Source organism: Salvelinus sp. IW2-2015, linkage group LG15 (genome assembly GCF_002910315.2).
Source record: "Salvelinus sp. IW2-2015 linkage group LG15, ASM291031v2, whole genome shotgun sequence".
NCBI classification, from domain to species: Eukaryota; Metazoa; Chordata; class Actinopteri; order Salmoniformes; family Salmonidae; genus Salvelinus; species Salvelinus sp. IW2-2015.
In genome coordinates, this window is record NC_036855.1 from 34,002,115 (window position 1) to 34,019,255 (window position 17,141).

A 17,141-nucleotide genomic window follows, 5' to 3' on the forward strand; every position below is an offset into this window, starting at 1 on the left:
TGCTGTAGCACAACTTTTGAAAAGTAATTTGTTGATAGTGGCATGTGCTCCGCACGTCGAGGGTGAGATTGGACGGGAGTTTGATCTTCACTAGGTGGGTTCATATAGAAGTATAAAGGATTGACAACATCAGAGGGGATATGTAAAACAAATCAAATTGTACTATTGCTTGATTCAAAACAAATGTGCTGCACTGCTACAAAATGTATGCCATTAGGCCAATGGGGGCCTATAGCACAAATAGAACAATGAGACAGATATTTCACCGGATAAATAAATGTGAAGCTTCCGCTTGGCGTTTCAACTCAATTTCAAATATGGTAGTGAGAGGAAGCCCAGTGGCCGGCGGTGGGAGAAGACGGAACGAGATGTATTTTAGCCGACGTTCTGCACATTTTCTCATCGATGAAACATCTGATCTCAGTACAGTTTGCTGGGGGGGGGGTTGTTGACAGAATGCAAAGGCGAATTGAGTTAGTGCACACGTTACAGGCGTTCCCTAAAGGAAATATGCAAATGTTGCTAGAACGCGCCAATAGAATCTCGTTAGCTCGTGCTTGGCTCTGCCCACCTCCTTGCTTGTTCGGCCCACTATGACTCATTTGTTCCCATTTGAAACGACGGGTTGTGGTCTATCTTGGTTTAGTTATAAAAATCCTTGGCTATAGATGTCGCTATAGCCTGTGATTGAATAGCTAGGTGCGTGCGCCCTCTACCGTCAGACAATAACTGTTGACATGATATATACAGCCGCACGTTGTTCAAGGCATAGTTATTAATTCGTTTTATTGATTAGAGGTGTGTGTTTTCATACTTCTTTTTAATGAATAGCTAGCTACGTCTCAGAGATGTCGTTCGGTCTTGCGGAACTGTTTAACTAACAAATCATTTTCTCAGACGGATTGTCTATATTGTACAAAATTGAAAGGAACACATGACAAAAACATCAGCATGGAAATAGTTATGAAATCGCCTACTAATTAAAGCTAAAATCAGGTTGATTGATTTGTTTCAGACTGACAGTTGCCATATTGATGGGACAGTTTTAAATGCAGCGGTGTTCTAGCTAGCTGCTCTGCTAACAATGCATATGCATGAATGGGCAGCGTCAGCAAGCTAGCCTAGAAGCAGAGTTAGCCAGCTAGCTGACTTCTCTATACTACAGCACTGCTGGACTTTTTTTTAAACGGTCCCACATTGACAGCTTGCAATTTGACCAAATATACCAGATTCAACCTAAGGCTGTAAGAGCTAACTTAGACCTGTGCTTGAAATGAGAAGTTAACGTATTAACTGGCTATGTTAGCCCAGTAATAGGCTAAAGGAGCCTAACGTTTCTCCTTATGGTCCAAGGTCAAGACCTTAACGTTACATGTTCTGGTTAAATCTCAATTGGCCCTGGAAACCAAAACAGACAAAGAACGTTACTCCATCTAAACGTGAATCGAATCTCAATTGCGGAACGGTTCTAGAAACAAATCCCTCTACTTTCACCACTTCAAAATAATTTCACAAAAGCAAAATACACATTTAATGTACACTGTTTTAACCGGTTTTAGCACAGTTGCAGCTGACAGTATTTTTGAATGACAACACGTTTTCTGGCGTCCGTTTTCTGTTTACACACAAGTGTTGGAATATGCAGATATCTAATTAGAACAGGTAGTCAGTCCACTGTGGCTGCGTTTTACACAGGCAGACCATTTCTGATCTTTTTTTCACTAATTGGTCTTTTGAACAATCACAACAGGTCTGTTTCAGAGCTGATCTATTTAGTCAAAAGACAAATTAGTGGGAAAAAATATCAGAATTGGGCTGCCTGTGCAAATGCAGACTGTCTTCTGTCTGTTTTCCGTAAACAAGTCTGTAACATGAAAATATGGCCTTGTGGGAACCCTAATCCTATAAAGGAGTGTATCAATTTAACCTTTTTTATTGTTATTTCTCACTGATATGAAAGAAAAGGTCCTTATGCTTCCAAAACCGTACTGCAAGGAATGCATGTTAATGTTCTGCTTTTGTCCAATGACTCTTATGTATAATGTAATGGAACTGAGAGTCATGAACAAGGGCAAAAGCTTGTGCTGGGCGATATGGCCAAAATATTATATCACGGTATTTAAAATAAAATAAAATATGGACTGTATGTTTTTATGTATATTTTAAGTTTTTAACTAAAAAAAGGTTCTACATTTGCATTATGAGTAGTGAGTGATCCTAGGGTGGCAACACATACATTCTCAGTGATTTCAATGAGTCTTTCTCCATTCTGATTGTTTTATACAGTTCAATTCAACTTCAACCAAAACAAAATTCAGCACTTTTATCATTTCTCCATTTCCTGCACTAAATTGCAGTGGTGGAAAAAGTATCCAATTGTCATACTTGATTAAAAGTAAAGATACGTTAATAGAAAATTACTGAAATAAAAGTGAGTCACCCAATACTATTTGAGTAAAAGTCTAAAAGTATTTGGTTTTAAATATACTTAAGTATCAAAAGTACATGTAATTGATAAAATGTACTTAAGTATCAAAAGTAAAAGTATAAATAATTTCAAATTTCTTATATTAAGAAAAACAGATGGCACCAGTTTCTTGTTTTTTAAAATTTACTTACGGATAGCCAGGGGCACACTCCCAACACTCAATCATAATTTTCAAACAAAGCATTTGTGTTGAGTGAGTTCTCCAGATCAGAGGCAGTAGATGACCAGGGATGTTCTCTTGACAAGTGCGTGAATTGGACCATTTTCCTGGCCTGCTAAGCATTACAAATGTAACGAGTACTTTTAGGTGTCAGGGGAAATGCATGGAGTAAAAAGTACAATATTTTCTTTCGGAATATAGTAAAGTAAAAGTAGTCAAAAATAAAAAATAGTAAAGTACAGATACCAAAAAAAAAGACTTAAGTAGTACTTGAAAGTATTTTTACTTAAGTACTTTACACCGCTGCTCAATTGAGAGAATTTTCACACTGCCACATAGGGCTGCAAGATATGGGCAAATCATCTAGGACATATTTTTAACCAAATGTTGCAATTGTGATTTGACTTGCCAATTAGAGCAAAACTTTTGGAATCATGAAAATAGAATGACCATTCTAATTCTATAGTTAGAATATAATAGTGGGCACTTTGAATACAGTGTTGTTTGAGATGACAACGAAATAAAATGCCAAGGAGGAGTTATTGTGACATGGTAGGAACTAAAGTGTTGATAAGTGTTTCCTAGGGGACCCTATAAGCGTTTGGCTACATTGCATGTTTTCTTAGCTACTGATTGTAGCTAACATATTCTTGCTTTGTATATTCCTCTTTGATTTAGAAGATACTGTTGCACAAACAAGATGATGATATAGGTCTACACCATCACTGGAATTATCAAGCTGTATTAGCTAGCTATACGTCTCTTACTCAGTATATTTATTAGTTAGCTAGCTATTAGCATTAGTGGCTAACAATTAGCGTCTCACAAGATTTAGGGCAACTTGCTAAGAAAGGACAAACTAGCTGTTTGCTGATGTAAGAAACACAAACTAATAGTGTCATTATAGAACGCTAGTGGATTTATATTAAGCAAAGTGAAAACAGCATTGTTGTAATCAACATTGTTGCATGTGCTGCATTTACCATGCAGATTGAACGCAAGTGTTTCGTGGTTGAACATCAAATGCGTTCCATGAGTGATAGGGGGCGTGGCTAGGTCTGTATGGAAAGTGGCGCGGCGAGTGATGACTCAAGTAGCGAAGTAAACAAAAAAAATGTACATTACACGTGGCGTATCATATTAAACTAACCAAACATTCAAATAGCGGTATAGAAGGTTAAGTAAAAACCCAAACCGGTCCCTGCATCAATAGTGGTATATCATAAAATACGGTATACCGCCCAGCCCTAGTTATAGCTATTAACGCTATTAATACAATACAGATGTACAGATTGTCCTGTTAGCAAAAATAACAGCAATGGATTAGGTTTTAATGGACGAGGAGGATGACTGCCTAGAGTTGGTCCCCATCTCAGGAAAGCCTCTGCATGCCTCACCTGGCATGCAGATACCTGTGACCATCATCACTGGCTACCTCGGCTACCTTTCTAACACAATGTATACTGCTGTGTTAGAAAATGTGTGAAGGTAGTGGCCATCAATCTTGGTCCTCGAGAGATACATGATGTGTATATTTTTTTCGTCAAGCCTAGCACTAAAACACGGGTGGGTATAATTTGTGGAACTTTCAAACAGGAATCTCTTCCAAAAACTTCGTAAATAACAAGGTTGCCAACAAACAACGCACACAAAGTTGTATAGCGGCAAATTAAGATACCGGGTCTGTCCTCACTCTCACTCTAAACTACGTGGTGAGTTGATGCCTATTCGGCAGCTAGTTAACTAGGTGAATTGATCATGCTATTTTGTATGCGTTGTTTGTTGGCATCCTTGTACTTTACGAAGTTTTTAGAGCAGATTCCTGTTGGAACGTTCCACAAATTATACCCACCCCTAAAACACCCGTTTCGTCTAGCTCACAAGTAATTTGATTAGGCTCTAGTTGAATCATATGTGTTATTGCTGGGCTGGAACAAAAAGCCTGCCCACCCTGTAGCATGTCCATGAGTAGTGACTTACCACTGGGGTATAAATCTACAGTAAGTACAGTGTGCTATGAATAGAATTCATACCTCTTGTGCAGACCATAACATTTCGTTCATAAACCATATAGGTGTTGGGAAGACAACACGGTTGAATTACATTTTAACGGAGCAACACAATAAGAGAATCGCTGTCATACTATGAATTTGGAGAAGGTATGTTCACTTTTGTGGTAACAGCACATGTTGTCCATCTATTTTTTCGGGAAGGTACACAATTACTTGTTGCTTCATTACAGCTGTTTTTTGACGGCAGTGTGTTCACGGGTGTGCATTTTATTTTATTGGATGTACCACGGGGTTAAGTGCTCTAGGGAGCAGAAAAGAGCTGGTTCAAATATATAGATGAAACTCTTGAGATGCTGCAAGGTCATGTACAGCCTCACTTGAGCAAATTCAAAAAACAGAAATCTCATTATTAAAATTCCTCAGACATTCATGTGTTATATCATTTTAAAGGTAATCTTGTTGTTAATCCCACCAAAGTGTCCGATTTCAAATAGGCTTTTCAGCGAAAGCACTACAAACGATTATGTTAGGTCACCACAAAACCACAATAATCACAGCCATTTTTTCCAGCTAGATAGCTTCACAAAAACCAGAATAGAGATAAAATGAATCACTAACCTTCGATTATTTTCATCAGATGACACTCATAGGACTTCATGTTACACAATACATGCATGTTTTGTTTGATTAAATTCATATTTATATAAAAAAAATCGGAGTTTACATTGAGGCGACTAGATTCACTAGTGGCAAAAACATCAAGTGACTTTGCATAGCCACATCGTTTCAACAGAAATACTCATAAATATAGATGATAATACAAGTTACACACATGGAATTATAGATATACCTCTCCTTAATGCAACCGCTGTGTCAGATTACAAAAAAACTTTACGGAAAAAGAAACCCACGCAATAATCTGAGACGGCGCTCAAAAGTAAAACACCACAGCCGCAAAGATGGCGTCAACATAAACAAGAAAATATATGATAAATATTCCCTTTGATGATCTACATCAGAAAGCACACCAGGAATCCCAGGTCCACAATAAATGTTTGTTTTGTTCGAAAAAAATCTGTTATTTATGTCCAAATACCTTCTTTTGTTAGCGCGTCTGGTTTACATATCCAAACGCTAATTCTGGTCAGCGTTATATCGGACAAAAACTTTAAAAAGTGATATTACCGGTCGAAGAAACATTTCAAACTAAGTACAGAATCAATCATTAGGATGTTTTTAACATATAGCTTCAATAAAGTTCCAACCGGAGTATTCTTTCTTGTCTTCGTGAGCAATGGAACGCAAGTGACTACCATGAGGAAAAAGCATGATCAGAAAATGGCTGCTTGATGGACACCTGACTGATTCTGCTATCATTCTCTCCCACAACATCATAGAAGTCTCATTATAATTTCTATTGATGGTTGACATCTAGTGGAACAATCATTCATATCTCAAGGGGATTTCATTAGGGACTCTGGTGAATACATACAAGCTCAGATTTCTGACTTCGTTTTGATTTCAACTCAGGATTTTGCCTGCCAATATGAGTTCTGTTAATCTCACAGACATAATTCGAACAGTTTTAGAAACTTTAGAGTGTTTTCTATCCAATACTAATAACAATATGCAAATATTAGCAACTATGACTGAGGAGCAGGCCGTTTGATATGGGCACCTTTCATCCAAGCTACTCAATACTGCCCCTTCAGCCATAAGAAGTTAACCAACAATGCAGTTAAGAAAATCCCCCCCAAAAAAGGCGGAAATAAAAGTAACAAATAATTAAAGAGCAGCAGTGAAATAACAATAGCGATGCTATATACGGTGGGTACCGATTCAGAGTCAATGTGCGGGGGCACCGGTTAGTCGAGGTAATTGAAGTAATATGTACCTGTAGTTTTGTCTGGCTCTCAATTATCATGAAATAAGCCTACAATATCTATGTGTGGACTCGGTCAATGTAACGCTATAAGGTTATAGCTGAGTAACAACAGATTTGTGCTTTGAACATAAACATGTTTTATCAGGTGCAAGTAGTAGTGCGTCTAAACAAAAATGTTTTGCCTACATTTTGACCATATTTCATTTTTTACTGTGTCAATGGATTTTTCTCAAGCTGATGTGTTCTGTTGTATACTATGGTTCTATGTAAAAAAAAAAAAACATGTTTACTTCTCTGATAATATTGTTGTCCCTCATCTGTCCTGTAGGAAGCGCTCTGGAGAAGTCTCTAGCTGTGAGCCATGCAGGAGAGCTGTATGAGGAATGGCTGGAGCTCAGGAACGGCTGCCTCTGCTGCTCCGTCAAGTATGTATATTCTAACAATAAGAAATATTGCCACTTTACATCACCTTTCACTACAGTAGCTTTCAAATCTGTATGGATGTATAGAACTTCATATTCAGTATTCCTAATCTCAATGTTCATTCCCTCTAGAGACAATGGCAAATTACACACATTGTGCAAAACAAATAACAAACAAACCCTCACAGGTTTGTGGTTCACATTACAATGCATTACCTTAAAAGTGGATATCCATGGTCAGTTTAGCATTTCCACTCCTGGTTATAAAGCTTGTCTCCTTACATTACCCATGACATACCCTCTATTCCCTGGTATTGACCTCCCGGAGGGAGAATCATGCTGGGGAAGCAGAGGAGAGCGAAAACAGTGCCGGCTCATCTATAGGTTCTAGGGGAACGCATCACCCTCTGGATTGGGGGGTGATATCTGAACCGCCTATTTCAATCAGGACAGGGAAGCCATCAGGCGTAAACATTTAGCCAGGGATTCGGGGGGGAAAGGAAATCAATAGGAGGCCATTACAGGGAGAGCCTTGTGACGACTGGAGTTTGTCAATAAGTGACCGGTGTCAGTGGTCCAGGGATGCAGCCTGCCACAGCCCACTGGGCCACACACACGGGCCTGACAGAGCGTGCTCAGACCGGGACTCGCCTCACCCCTCCACTGTGTCATTGGCTGAGATAGGCTGGTTATTGACTGAGACAGGGCTGTCATTGGCACAGACAGGCCTGTCAATCAGAGATGTCCCAGGGGGCTGGCCCCTCCCATTGAGGAAGAGGCTGGACCGGTGGTGCATGGGATGCCACTCACAAACAGTGTTTTCATTACTCTCCTCAGGGTTTTTTTTTTCTCTTGTTGTAGAACAGAGAAAATGTTTGGAATGTCCACTGCCCAGGAGGAATACTCAGCTGTTCCTTCTGTTATGACAGAATACTTGGAAAACCCTCAGAGAAAGTGACTTAAACACACAGGCTAAACCAAACACCAAAAGGCTGCAGGGTCAGAGTTCATCAAAGAGTGTGTACAAGCCCTCTCATTGCCTTTTCTGGTTCTGTTTATTTACAGGTATAGTCACAGTCATCCACACAAAATACGGAATGCAGGTGAAAGCACATGTGTCTTTATTACTCTACATTCTCCTGAACGTCAGACCGGAAAGATGTTAATTTTGATAGAAATCCTCAGGCAGGAATATAGAAATGTTATTTCTCAAAAGCTCCATGTCAAGAGTCATTTCCTGTTTATTGTAATATGTCAAAGTTGAAATCGCACAACAATCCTCAATTTGTCAAACTATCTTTTCTTGACTGCAAGTTGTATATAGAGAGTTGCTTACCCCCTACACGCACACCACCCCCCCAACTCAAACACTTTAGAGATGAACAGGCTAAGTGACATAGGGGGGATGGGGGGGGGGGGGTGAGGCTGATTGAAACTGAAGGGGCAATTGATATCAGAGCAGATCACTCTACCCCCTGAAATACTAATCTGACTGGGGGCAGGTGGGGACTCGAATCCCAGGCCTCTCACTCACCACCAGGCCCCAGAGTATCATGGTATTGGCCAGCATGTTTACGGTGATGGAGGAAGGTAATATAATATTGGTGATCATTGCATTTCATTTTTGATTTCCATCACTCGCTACAGGCCGTAGCTGAGGGACATCCGCTGACAGGTTGATGTTTAGGTGTCAGGAGACGAGGTTACGATCCCTAGTCCCTTTGTTATTACATATTTCACTCAGGAGATGGAACCAGCGCTCGCTTCATCCCTGACACAGTGGCAGAACACATAGAAAAAGTAAATCAGATTTATCTCACGTGGTTTCAACAGGTGATTTCTTTCTGCTATCACAGGTCGGATAGATGAGTTTCACTCAAGTTCCTCTGTTCAATTTTGGGTCGACACGTTTTGTGTCAGCTGTGACATGAGGATGAGTGACCCGTATAAAGGTTTAGGGGGTGTATGACTGGGGTTGGAAGATGGATGAGGACATTATTATTGTATAACCTGCAGAAAACATAAGAGGGCCCATGTATCTACTCTCCAGTCCCAGGGCTTAATCAGGTTTGAAAGGAAGTTAAAGGTGATAACTAGCTTACACTTTCTTTTGCATCAGTAGGCCGGAGGGTGATGAATTGTCAGAACCGAAAGTCGGACTCACTCACTTTGGTTAATTGATTATCTTCCTGCAGCATCCGGCAGAGGATAAAGCAGAGGGACTGGTCAATGAAGCAGCCAAGCATGCTCTCTCTGTCTGTCCGTCTCTCCCTTTCTGTGTCTCTCTGTGTCAATGCAAGAAGAAATAATGTGTTGTACTTACTAACCGCCGATGCTTAATTTTATACAAACACATTATTTCACAGTTGTATTTCCAGAAAGGTTCTCTGTTTGTGGCTTTTAGTTTTGGTACACCCACTGTCCCATCAGTCCTTTGGTTGCCTGGTGATGTTGTTGATACAACAGACAGGAATGTTTACACACCCTCAGACCCTCTGCTCTCTGTTTGTATTTTCCTCTCTAACAAAATGGGGGTCCCATTTGAGCGTAGCACATCTTTTACCATGCCATCCACACACAGTATACACATCCACCTCAGGGGGGGTGAGCGCAGAGAAGAGTAAAGTGGGACACCAGCACCAGTGTTACCATCAGACAACTTTGTAATGGTCACTGTATTAGTTTTACTGTTGTATTTGCAGGCAGGTAGCCCTGGCAGACTTGACCATCATCAATAAGACTGACCTGGTGACTGGAGAGGAGCTTAACCACCTTAGAGACAACTAGTCACCTTTTACAGACCTTTTTTAACAAATACACTGTCCTGCTAAAAGATTAGCCAAGTGATCTGTGTCAATTTGTAATTGTGCTTTTTGATTGTTCAGATTAGATGTGCGATTACTATATGTTATAGATGGTATTGTTGCGTAATAATAAACATATCTCCTTTCCTCTACAGGTCTATAAATGGTCTGGTCAAGATTCTGGAAACGCTTAAGTCAAGGTGGGTTGGTTCATTTGGCCTAAATGAACGGTGGAGGGTTATTGAACGTGTACCATTGCCTACTGTAGCACTACTCTCACCTGGAGACATAACCAGACATGGAGACAACGCCATGCTTCACATTACAGGGCAATTACTATGACTATTCTCAAACACATACAACTAGCACAAGCACACATACCCAATTATTCCCCTTGCATGTTTTCCCAGCTTTGTCCTTGTATCACAGATGAAACATATTAGGCATGACATTGTATTTTAGCCCCCTCCCCCCACCTCCACAGGGCTGCACCCCTGCATACACAAACACAACCCTCAACCCTGCGGTGTTCAGTTTCCCACAAACCCTTGCTTCTGACGCCCCACCGGCACCACCGTGTGTGTGTGTGTGTGTGTGTGTGTGTGTGTGTGTGTGTGTGTGTGTGTGTGTGTGTGTGTGTGTGTGTGTGTGTGTGTGTGTGTGTGTGTGTGTGTGTGTGTGTGTGTGTGTGTGTGGCGCTGCATGTATCATAGGAAGGGTGTGTCTCAGCTCCACTCTGCACTCAGAGGCAACAGAGCACAGATAGAGGGCTAACCTGAACAGCATTCCCACACCTCCTGCCATGTGTCAATGGTTCTCTGTGGACTGGATCTTAAAGGGTTTAATAACAGTCCAGATGAGTCCTATTCATTGCAGTGGTATTGTATCATCAACATTGTTGCTTTCATTGCAAATGCATGTTATAATACAAATATCAAAGCATTTTGGCACCTCTAAGTTGACCCACCGTCTACTCCCTCCCGTTATAATGAAACCAAAAATCAGCCGTGTTTTACTTGGCAGGTTAACGTTTTTGTCATTTTGTTCTTGCGGCAGCTCTGCCGAGTGGTCACTAACTGGCACAGCCACAAAGTCATACACATCAGATTTGAAACCTAACCATAGCAACACTGCTAACCCTAATGCCTAACCCTAACCTTAATTTCAGCCCAAAAAGCTATTTTTATTTTCATGAATTTTTACAATATAGCCAATTTTGACTTTGCTGCTGGCAGCTAAGGGGAAATCGCTCAGTTCTGCCCCCAGGACTAGACTCAAGACAATAAACATCAACCTGCTTTTATGTTACGTGTTCTCTTGGGTGGCCTATCTCAGGTACTGGATCGGCATCCCTGGAGTAAAGTAAGTGTGGCTTTGAATCATAAGGACTGCACCACTCTCGGCTCCATTCTCAATCATCTCTACGAGCAAAGTATATTAAACATGGCAGTGTAGCAGCCTACACAGAGGTGGTATTGTTGACTATGTTCCCTGTAATGAAGGGCCGAAGCTATAGAAGGGTTGGTGTATTGTAAGTCCATGGGGGGGCTCATTGTTACCACAGTAAACTTAAATTACATGAATGGACTCAGTGCTGGTAAACCTCTCACATGAATGGATTCAGTAGTGGAAACTCTCTTCACATGAATGCAGTCACTGGTGTTTTCTCTTCTCCCAGCCAGCTGCAGTGGATTAGTGTGTGTGTGTGTGTGTGTGTGTGTGTGTGTGTGTGTGTGTGTGTGTGTGTGTGTGTGTGTGTGTGTGTGTGTGTGTGTGTGTGTGTGTGTGTGTGTGTGTGGTGTGTGTGTGTGGTGTGATGATCCCTGAGGAGAGTCATCTAAACACACTTGTCCACACAGATAGGCCCTTTCCCCGGCTCCCCCCCCCCCCCCCCCCCCCCCCACGCTGGTTGTTTGAAGCAACCCCCCACCGGTGTGGCGCTAGCAGCAGAGAGGGCTAAAGCTGCTGTACAATGTTTGTTCTCCTTGTGGGGTCAATGGGGGGAGGTAGAGGGACAACAGGACAGGATCCGGGGGGGTGTGAGGGTTTGCGGTCCACAGCTGATCTCTCTCTTAATATGCCCCAACAGACAGACACACACAGTCTTGTTTAACCTTGTGGGGACACACACTTGATTCTCATTCAAAATCCTATTTTCCCTAGACCTGCATTGCTGTATGCAGTGACATATGAAAATACCTTTCTTCTTGCAGCCATATAACATCACAGAATGCTTAACAAAACTCTAAAAAGAATACCATATTAATCTCACGGGTAGATGCTTCCCGATTGAAGAACAAGCCATGTGTTTGCATGGTCCGTTGTCATGTAAACAAAGATACTACAGAAACACTGCACTCCTCACTGTTGCTTCTTTATCTTACAGTTTGGCAGAACAGCTACAACTTGTGGAAGCAACAAGACAACATCTAGACAAGGTAATGAGTGCCAATGGTGATCCATGAAAGGGAAATTACTTTGACTAGGCCTGCTCTATCCATGTCTTAAACAATATCGTTTTGGTCTAGTTTTTTTTTCACAGACGGCCCACGATCTGGCATTTATAAAGAATAGATTAGCAGTCGTCTAATCAACAACCACAGGTTTGGGGTCAATTATATTTCACCTTTGAGGAGGTGAAAATAATGGGACATTTTTTATTAATTTATTGAATTTCAGTTCACCCCCTGTATTGAAGTGGAATCGGCCCCAGGCCTGCTCTGTATGCAGTGGGCCAGGGAGACACAGTCCTGGGGCAGAGTTTGGCCCCTAATGCCTTCAGGGGCTGACACACTAGTGAAAAGTTCACACTTTGCTTTTCTGTTTTTGTGCTTGTGACAGTAAACCAAGTAAACCAGGATCAATTTTTAGTCTGCGACCCAAAGACATCTGTTCTGAATAATCCTGCCTCAAATGCCATCATATGGGGAAATGCTGGGGTAGTGTGCTCATTGGTTAGTTGAACGAGACTGGCTTGGCTTGGCATTGGTCATCAGTCATGTTGTTTGCGCCTCACAACAGCTACCACAGGGCGTGGGCTTGTTAAGGGGGGTTTAATGTCTGCATTGTCATCAGTTTTTGCCAGGTCCCCTTTCCCACAAATGAGCTAAACTTCCCTTTCCCCACAGTCCTGCCTCCGGAGGGCCAAACTCCCCTCCCTCCCTCCAAGTTGCTCTTTTCATGCTAATGAGAGTGTTATACCAAATGAAAAAGGAAGTGTGTAACCTTAACACTTCCTCACAATGCCCAAAATATATGCGAAGTGCCCTTGTAATGCTGTAAGGGAGTATACAGCGGGGGAGTGGGAGGGTAAAGAGAGGATGGGGGGGGGTTAAATAAGGACGTCACAGCTGGTTTATGGTACTTAATAGAGTTGAGCTTTTTGACGAATTCGTGGACAAACTCATCAGCAGCACTTAAAATGTGGTGGGACAATACCATTGTTAAATGTTAAGAATGTGCTGGTTCGATTTAACTATGATTTACTTGATGATTTACTCAAGCAGATTATATTGACATGAATTAAAAGATTGTTTTATTTAGCAATATAAAGCATGCAAAGGTTTTGTTTCCCAATAACTTTTTGCAATCAAAGTTTTAATTACAACCATAAAGCAACAGTAGTCATTTCAAGAACAAAAACTAGTTTACGTTTAGTTGCTTTTACGCTTAAAAAATGCAACAATATTAACCATGTGCTGGGCCAATTGTGCGCCGCCCTATGGTACTCCCAATCACGGCCGGTTGCGATACAGCCTGGAATCGAATCAGGGTCTGTAGTGATCCCTCTAGCACTGAGATGCAGTGCCTTAGACCGCTGCGCCACCCAGGAGCCCGAGACTGATGATTCTCATGAAGGCTATAACATCAATGTTTTGAAACCTAATCTTTTCACATCAGAAACGTTCCGTTTTACAATAGCTTGTTTCTTTCCAGGATCTTCTGTGAGAGAGAGCATTCAAGAACAAAGCTGGACATCCCATGAATGTCATTCGGTTGAATGTGAAACGACATTCAGCCTTTGTCATTGGTTTTCAATAGGCATCCCTGTGCAAATACAGTGGGCATTTATTTTACAGTATACCTTCCATCAAAATCATGCATTCATTTTTTTTTTACCTTTATTTAACTAGGCAAGTCAGTTGAGAACAAATTCTTATTTTCAATGACAGCCTAGGAACAGTGGGTTAACTGCCTTGTTCAGGGGCAGAACAACATTTTTACCTTGTCAGCTCGGGGATTCGATCTTGCAACCTTTTGGTTACTAGTCCAACACTCTACCACTAGGCTACCTGCTGCCCATTGATCTTAATGGGAGATGTAAGTTGGGCAACATTTGATATGGTAGCAAACTTCAAGTTAGGATTCAACCTTTTGTGTGTATTAGTTTCTGGACACTTTAGATACAGTTGAAGTCGGAAGTTTACATACACCTTAGCCAAATACATATAAACTCAGTTTTTCACAATTCCTGACATTTAATCCTAGTAAAAATTCCCTGTCTTAGGTCTGTTAGGATCACCACTTTATTTTACGAATGTGAAATGTCAGAATAATAGTAGAGAGAATTATTTATTTCAGCTTTTATTTCTTTCATCAAATTCCCAGTGGGTCAGAAGTTTACATACACTCAATTAGTATTTGGTAGCATTGCCTTTAAATTGTTTAACTTGGGTCAAACGTTTCCCACAATAAGTTGGGTGAATTTTGGCCCATTCCTCCTGACAGAGCTGGTGTAACTGAGTCAGGTTTGTAGGCCTCCTTGCTCGCACACGCTTTTTCAGTTCTGCACACAAATTTTCTATAGGATTGAGGTCAGGGCTTTGTGATGGCCACTCCAATACCTTGACTTTGTTGTCCTTAAGCCATTTTGCCACAACTTTGGAAGTATGCTTGGGGTCATTGTCCATTTGGAAGACCCATTTGCGACCAAGCTATCCCAGGGGATCGTGTCTATTGCCGGTAAAGCCCACCAGGTGACGTTGCAGAGGGTCCATGAACTCTACGAGCTTGATGAGTCCCCGCAGGTGTGGGGGGAGGAGCCTAGGGTCAACCACCTAGTCTTCATAAGTCAGCACTGTGTGTATGTGTGTGTGTGTGTGTGTGTGCGTGTCTGTGCATAAGTGTGTGAGTGTGTATGAATGCATTCTTCTGATGCGTACCTCACTCAATAAAGCCTTTGTATCCCCTCACCTCTACAGGGAGAAACCTGCACAAAGAGAACCTACAGGAACAGTTCATCTTAACAGTACTAAAGGTGGGGAACAGGAACTAAACAAGAACTCCCCCCTCTCTCCTCACAGTGAACTATTCCAGTTTATTCCTGATACACTTCACATGAGGACCTACCTACTGCAATTGTGTTAATCCTCATAATCCTGTTGTTCCACTTCAGTCCAGGAGGACCTCAAAACGTTATGGTATTTACTGTTAATGATGACTACATGCCAAATCTGATAAGCATCTTATTGACTACAATACAGTCAGGTTTTACGGAGCGCCAATTGTTGAGACTTGGTGTAATTGGGCCCCTTGCTCACGGTCCAGATGCTATGAGGAAACATTAGATTAGTGTGTGAGCGGACTTAGCCAACATGGTTGAGTATGGATTATCTCATTACCCAGTGATATACCCGACCCTCAATCAAGATAAAGCGACAACTTGAAAATAGAGATGACATTAGCGCCCTTACTGTCATTTTCTCTGTAAATGATTTTAAACTTTGGAAACCCCTAACATCCATACCTTATTAATTTAAGTTTGAGTGTATTCGTCAATAGTTAGGCTGTGTTTTAGGTCTGTAAATTGTTGGTGAAGTTAAGGTTTTGTACAGGATTTTATCACATCTCAAAAGTGGTGCAACACAAAATTAGACTGGTCTGTAAATGTCCACGCGCGCTTGACTATTAGCTTGACCTGTGAATACGTTTTTTTTTTTCCCCACATATTATCATGTAAGGGCTGTTTAAATTATTGAAATAAACAAGAATCTGATTTAAAGATTGGTGTTTACAATATTTAATGTTCATATTTCACTATTATTAAGTATTGACTGGCATTTTGTTGTGATGGCTAATAATTGTGAACGAGCGAATTGATATAAACTCGGGTCTTGTCTGAAGGTGTTTAAATAACGTGCGTAAATCCAATGCGATAATCCACAAGGTGCGTAAAACGCTGCAAGCATATTAACACCTTTGTTTTGTTGTTGTGAAGTGACGTTGCATGGGGTCCCCATTCACATTCTGAATTACTAAGAATTATGCTGACAAGTCTCAGTCAAGGAATTTGCCATAGTGAGAAGATTTAGGGAGTTTTATTTATGCGATTCATGTAAAATAACGAATTTAAATCAAATACGTGGAAGTAAACGGCTAATTAGACGGAGAATAGCCCTGTAAATTCGGATGGTTTGTCTTAAGTCAAATACATTTTGGCTTATAGTCTACGTTTACAATTTTACCCAATATATAAACACAGTTAAATTTGTTAAAATGTCATTTTCTAACATCATCTGGCATAGTTCTACATGTGCGTCTAATTTGCTGTGGCCATTCACCCCGGCTATGTCCGGTAGCCCTATAGCTCACCGTGCAGCTGCGCAGTGTTCAACCCGATTCTGATGCTTATTGGCTCGTTAAGTTGCCTCTATAGTCGCTTTACTCTCCCGGCCACGGGGAGCTGTCCCACGGCCATTTTCACGGTCACACCACCTGCGGGCATCCCGAGGTGGCAAACTTAACGAAACCACGGGGGTCTGGGGGGTAAAACGCTGCGTTTATTATCAGGCGTAGGCGTGGTGTTCAAACTTCACATCGCATCCCCGGCTCCAGCCGAGCTACTGTGCTACTCTATTCTCTGCCGGGCGGAGGCCCTGCGTAGCTTTTAATAGGCCTAATTGAACAGGAAATGTGCCAAGGTTATCGGTCTAATGTTGACCGCGAATAAAGTTGAACACACTGTATACCAATTAAGGTTATAAAGTTGACACAATGTATTTGCATTTGTAGACATAATGTGCCATGTCTGGAGCGGGAAACTTTTATAGACGGACCTGGATACGCATGGGGGATCTTGCTAAAATCACCATCTGATTCTACCCTCGCTTTGTAATAAATCATTATATATAGGTCTACATTTGATAAGTGTATTTCACTTAAAAGTATTATGCTTCATGAACTTTGAGGTGTCTGCATACTAGATCAATTATGTATGTGAGGATTCTCCGGATTAGTTTTCCCTTTGTCTGCCCTGACACCCTGGGGAGAGGGACTACTCTGATAGGTCTGAGTGTGACTGGGCTGTGGCAGGGCGGGGGGGTACAACAACAGCCCACTAATAAAAAAAAAAGAAGGAAACTCCCGGTCAA